This window comes from Mya arenaria, chromosome 7 (assembly GCF_026914265.1).
Source record: "Mya arenaria isolate MELC-2E11 chromosome 7, ASM2691426v1".
Taxonomy (NCBI): Eukaryota; Metazoa; Mollusca; class Bivalvia; order Myida; family Myidae; genus Mya; species Mya arenaria.
Genome location: NC_069128.1, coordinates 49376409 through 49383697, shown reverse-complemented (window position 1 = coordinate 49383697; position 7289 = coordinate 49376409).

Genomic DNA, 7289 nt, shown 5'->3' with positions numbered 1-7289 from the left:
CCGACAAGCTACAAGCAAGATATACAGAATGTCTCTCTTATGTGACAGACTGTGACACCAGTGGAGTACGACAAGATACAAGCATGATATACAGAATGTCTCTCTTATGTGATAGACTGTGACACCAGTGGAGTACGACAAGCTACAAGCATGATATACAGAATGTCTCTCTTATGTGATAGACTGTGACACCAGTGGGGGACAACAAGCTACAAGCATGATATACAGAATGTCTATCTTATGTGATAGACTGTGACACCAGTGGAGTACGACAAGCGACAAGCATGATATACAGAATGTCTCTCTTATGTGATAGACTGTGACACCAGTGGAGTACGACAAGCTACAAGCATGATATACAGAATGTCTCTCTTATGTGATAGACTGTGACACCAGTGGGGGACGACAAGCTACAAGCATGATATACAGAATGTCTATCTTATGTGACAGACTGTGACACCAGTGGGGGACAACAAGATACAAGCATGATATACAGAATGTCTCTCTTATGTGATAGACTGTGACACCAGTGGAGTACGACAAGCTACAAGCATGATATACAGAATGTCTCTCTTATGTGATAGACTGTGACACCAGTGGAGTACGACAAGCTACAAGCATGATATACAGAATGTCTATCTTATGTGATAGACTGTGACACCAGTGGAGTACGACAAGCTACAAGCATGATATACAGAATGTCACTCTTATGTGATAGACTGTGACACCAGTGGGGGACGACAAGCTACAAGCATGATATACAGAATGTCTCTCTTAAGTGATGGACTGTGACCCCAGTGGAGGACGACAAGCTACAAGCATGATATACAGAATGTCTCTCTTATGTGATAGACTGTGACAGAAGTGGGGGACGACAAGCTACAAGCATGATATACAGAATGTCTCTCTTATGTGATGGACTGTGACACCAGCGAGGAGTGTCAAGCTACAAGCATGATATACAGAATGTCTCTCTTATGTGATAGACTGTGACAGAAGTGGGGGACGACAAGCTACAAGCATGATATACAGAATGTCTCTCTTATGTGACAGACTGTGACACCAGTGGGGTACGACAAGCTACAAGCATGATATACAGAATGTCTCTCTTATGTGATAGACTGTGACACCAGTGGAGGACGACAAGCTACAAGCATGATATACAGAATGTCTCTCTTATGTGATAGACTGTGACACCAGTGGAGACGACAAGCTACAAGCATGATATACAGAATGTCTCTCTTATGTGATAGACTGTGACACCAGTGGAGACGACAAGCTACAAGCATGATATACAGAATGTCTCTCTTAAGTGATAGACTGTGACACCAGTGGGGTACGACAAGCTACAAGCATGATATACAGAATGTCTCTCTTATGTGATAGACTGTGACACCAGTGGGGACGACAAGATACAAGCATGATATACAGAATGTCTCTCTTATGTGATAGACTGTGACACCAGTGAGGAGTGTCAAGCTACAAGCATGATATACAGAATGTCTCTCTTATGTGATGGACTGTGACACCAGCGAGGAGTGTCAAGCTACAAGCATGATATACAGAATGTCTCTCTTATGTGATAGACTGTGACAGAAGTGGGGGACGACAAGCTACAAGCATGATATACAGAATGTCTCTCTTATGTGACAGACTGTGACACCAGTGGGGACGACAAGATACAAGCATGATATACAGAATGTCTCTCTTATGTGATAGACTGTATCACCAGTGGAGTACGACAAGCTACAAGCATGATATACAGAATGTCTCTCTTATGTGATAGACTGTGACACCAGTGGAGTACGACAAGCTACAAGCACGATATACAGAATGTCTCTCTTATGTGATAGACTGTGACACCAGTGGGAGATGACAAGCTTCAAGCATGATATACAGAATGTCTCTCTTATGTGATAGACCGTGACACCAGTGGAGTACAACAAGCTACAAGCACGATATACAGAATGTCTCTCTTATGTGATAGACTGTGACACCAGTGGGAGATGACAAGCTTCAAGCATGATATACAGAATGTCTCTCTTATGTGATAGACTGTGACACCAGTGGGGGACGACAAGCTACAAGCATGATATACAGAATGTCTCTCTTATGTGATAGACTGTGACAGAAGTGGGGGACGACAAGCTACAAGCATGATATACAGAATGTCTCTCTTATGTGATGGACTGTGACACCAGCGAGGAGTGTCAAGCTACAAGCATGATATACAGAATGTCTCTCTTATGTGATAGACTGTGACAGAAGTGGGGGACGACAAGCTACAAGCATGATATACAGAATGTCTCTCTTATGTGACAGACTGTGACACCAGTGGGGTACGACAAGCTACAAGCATGATATACAGAATGTCTCTCTTATGTGATAGACTGTGACACCAGTGGAGGACGACAAGCTACAAGCATGATATACAGAATGTCTCTCTTATGTGATAGACTGTGACACCAGTGGAGACGACAAGCTACAAGCATGATATACAGAATGTCTCTCTTATGTGATAGACTGTGACACCAGTGGAGACGACAAGCTACAAGCATGATATACAGAATGTCTCTCTTAAGTGATAGACTGTGACACCAGTGGGGTACGACAAGCTACAAGCATGATATACAGAATGTCTCTCTTATGTGATAGACTGTGACACCAGTGGGGACGACAAGATACAAGCATGATATACAGAATGTCTCTCTTATGTGATAGACTGTGACACCAGTGAGGAGTGTCAAGCTACAAGCATGATATACAGAATGTCTCTCTTATGTGATGGACTGTGACACCAGCGAGGAGTGTCAAGCTACAAGCATGATATACAGAATGTCTCTCTTATGTGATAGACTGTGACAGAAGTGGGGGACGACAAGCTACAAGCATGATATACAGAATGTCTCTCTTATGTGACAGACTGTGACACCAGTGGGGACGACAAGATACAAGCATGATATACAGAATGTCTCTCTTATGTGATAGACTGTATCACCAGTGGAGTACGACAAGCTACAAGCATGATATACAGAATGTCTCTCTTATGTGATAGACTGTGACACCAGTGGGAGATGACAAGCTTCAAGCATGATATACAGAATGTCTCTCTTATGTGATAGACTGTGACACCAGTGGAGTACGACAAGCTACAAGCACGATATACAGAATGTCTCTCTTATGTGATAGACTGTGACACCAGTGGGAGATGACAAGCTTCAAGCATGATATACAGAATGTCTCTCTTATGTGATAGACCGTGACACCAGTGGAGTACAACAAGCTACAAGCACGATATACAGAATGTCTCTCTTATGTGATAGACTGTGACACCAGTGGGAGATGACAAGCTTCAAGCATGATATACAGAATGTCTCTCTTATGTGATAGACTGTGACACCAGTGGGGGACGACAAGCTACAAGCATGATATACAGAATGTCTCTCTTATGTGATAGACTGTGACACCAGTGGGGGACGACAAGCTACAAGCATGATATACAGAATGTCTCTCTTATGTGATAGACTGTGACACCAGCGAGGAACGACAAGCTACAAGCATGATATACAGAATGTCTCTCTTATGTGACAGACTGTGACACCAGTGGAGGACGACAAGCTACAAGCATGATATACAGAATGTCTCTCTTATGTGATAGACTGTGACACCAGTGGGGGACGACAAGCTACAAGCATGATATACAGAATGTCTCTCTTATGTGACAGACTGTGACACCAGTGGGGGACGACAAGCTACAAGCATGATATACAGAATGTCTCTCTTATGTGATAGACTGTGACACCAGTGGGAGATGACAAGCTACAAGCATGATATACAGAATGTCTCTCTTATGTGATAGACTGTGACACCAGTGGAGGACGACAAGCTACAAGCATGATATACAGAATGTCTCTCTTATGTGATAGACTGTGACACCAGTGGAGGACGACAAGCTACAAGCATGATATACAGAATGTCTCTCTTATGTGATAGACTGTGACACCAGTGGAGGACGACAAGCTACAAGCATGATATACAGAATGTCTCTCTTATGTGATAGACTGTGACACCAGTGGAGGACGACAAGCTACAAGCATGATATACAGAATGTCTCTCTTATGTGATAGACTGTGACACCAGTGGGAGATGACAAGCTACAAGCATTATATACAGAATGTCTCTCTTATGTGATAGACTGTGACACCAGTGGAGACGACAAGCTACAAGCATTATATACAGAATGTCTCTCTTATGTGATAGACTGTGACACCAGTGGAGTACGACAAGCTACAAGCATGATATACAGAATGTCTCTCTTATGTGATAGACTGTGACACCAGTGGGGGACGACAAGCTACAAGCAAGATATACAGAATGTCTCTCTTATGTGATAGACTGTGACACCAGTGGGGGACAACAAGCTACAAGCATGATATACAGAATGTCTCTCTTATGTGATAGACTGTGACACCAGAGGGGGGCGACAAGCTACAAGCATGATATACAGAATGTCCCTCTTATGTGATAGACTGTGACACCAGTGGAGGACGACAAGCTACAAGCATGTTATACAGAATGTCTCTCTTATGTGATAGACTGTGACAGCAGTGGGGTACGACAAGCTACAAGCATGATATACAGAATGTCTCTCTTATGTGATAGACTGTGACACCAGTGGAGGACAACAAGCTATAAGCATGATATACAGAATGTCTCTCTGATGTGATAGACTGTGACACAAGTGGGGGACGACAAGATACAAGCATGATATACAGAATGTCTCTCTTATGTGATAGACTGTGACACATGTGGGGGACGACAAGATACAAGCATGATATACAGAATGTCTCTCTTATGTGATAGACTGTGACAGCTGTGGGAGATGACAAGCTACAAGCATGATATACAGAATGTCTCTCTTATGTGATAGACTGTGACACAAGTGGGGGACGACAAGCTATAAGCATGATATACAGAATGTCTCTCTTATGTGATAGACTGTGACACAAGTGGGGGACGACAAGATACAAGCATGATATACAGAATGTCTCTCTTATGTGATAGACTGTGACAGCTGTGGGGTACGACAAGCTACAAGCATGATATACAGAATGTCTCTCTTATGTGATAGACTGTGACAGCTGTGGGGTAAGACAAGCTACAAGCATGATATACAGAATGTCTCTCTTATGTGATAGACTGTGACAGCTGTGGGGTACGACAAGCTACAAGCATGATATACAGAATGTCTCTCTGATGTGATAGACTGTGACACAAGTGGGGGACGACAAGATACAAGCATGATATACAGAATGTCTCTCTTATGTGATAGACTGTGACACAAGTGGAGGACGACAAGCTATAAGCATGATATACAGAATGTCTCTCTGATGTGATAGACTGTGACAGCAGTGGGGTACGACAAGCTACAAGCATGATATACAGAATGTCTCTCTTATGTGATAGACTGTGACACCAGTGGAGGACAACAAGCTATAAGCATGATATACAGAATGTCTCTCTGATGTGATAGACTGTGACACCAGTGGAGGACAACAAGCTTAAAGCATGATATACAGAATGTCTCTCTTATGTGATAGAATGTGACACCAGTGGAGGACAACAAGCTACAAGCATGATATACAGAATGTCTCTCTTATGTGATAGAATGTGACACCAGTGGAGGACAACAAGCTACAAGCATGATATACAGAATGTCTCTCTTATGTGATAGACTGTGACACCAGTGGAGTACGACAAGCTACAAGCACGATATACAGAATGTCTCTCTTATGTGATAGAATGTGACACCAGTGGAGGACAACAAGCTACAAGCATGATATACAGAATGTCTCTCTTATGTGATAGACTGTGACACCAGTGGAGGACGACAAGCTACAAGCATGATATACAGAATATCTATCTTATGTGATAGACTGTGACAGCTGTGGGGGACGACAAGCTTCAAGCATGAGATACAGAATGTCTCTCTGATGTGATAGACTGTGGCGCCAGTGGGGACGACAAGCTTCAAGCATGATATATACAAAAAGTTCGTCTTATGTAATAGACTGTGACACTGGTGGAGGACGGCAATGCTACAAGCATGGTATACGGAATGCCTCTCTTATGTAATAGACTGTGACACCAGCGAGGAACGACAAGCTACAAGCATGATATACAGAATTTCTCTCTTATGTGATAGACTGTGACGCCAGTGGGGGGTGAAAAGCTAGGAGCAAGTAGTAAACTGTGACACAAGTGGGTTATGACACACCACATGCATGGTACTCTATGTATCATCAAAACATCTAAAGGACCTTGCTTTAAAATTGAATCTCCTACGAAGTTATCTACCTTGAAGAACAGAGATAGCTTAATTTCAGGTAAAAAATATTTAAAACTGAGTGTTTCTACACGTATAATATTTACGTAATATTTAATTTTAATGATTTATTAAGGTGTAATCAGTTTAATTACGTTGATCTCAAAGTTACATTATTATTTTTTGAATTACGTTACGTGATTGTGAATTTGCGCGTGTTGTGGCAGTGATTACATACGACAAAAAGGGAGAGAATCGCTGAGTGGAGTTTGATTAAAGATGCACTCTTACTCCCAAATAAGATTTACCACAATTAAAACAAATGTTTAAATATACAAAAAAGGATGAATAAATTTAAAACACAATGGTACCTATGAAGGATACCGAGTTCAATTTGAAAGAAATGTGCAAACACGCGGTATTTCTACCTAGTAATGAGACGATAGTAGATATCAGTAAATCTTTTAGCACTCATCAATTATTTAATATATTTGCGTTTTCAGCTATTAAATACAGGGTTACATTCTTGTTATAAGTAATTGATATTTTCAATGAATACAGTATTTAGTATGAAAATAAAGGTTCATCACTCAAATTTATGTTTGTAATACATGTGTATTTATTGATTTTGAATAAGAGTGTCACTTTTAAATTATTCAAATTACACCGAAAAAACTAACACAAATCCTACCATAAACGTCCAGAATGAAGGCACATCTTGACCGCTGCATTCATTTCACAAATTATCCGAATTTGATCCCATAGAGGGCGTGATTTTTATCTTCGTATTGTTTTCATGTCCCAAACTCCCAAAAGCACCTAAGCGTAACAAGCTTAAATAGATCATATTAAAAAGCCAGATGTCTTAAATATTGATTTTTCACTTTACTTTATAAAAATAGTAAATCGTGATTATCATAAAGATAATTTCGTTTTGCAGTTTAAAAACTCTTAAAGGGTTAAT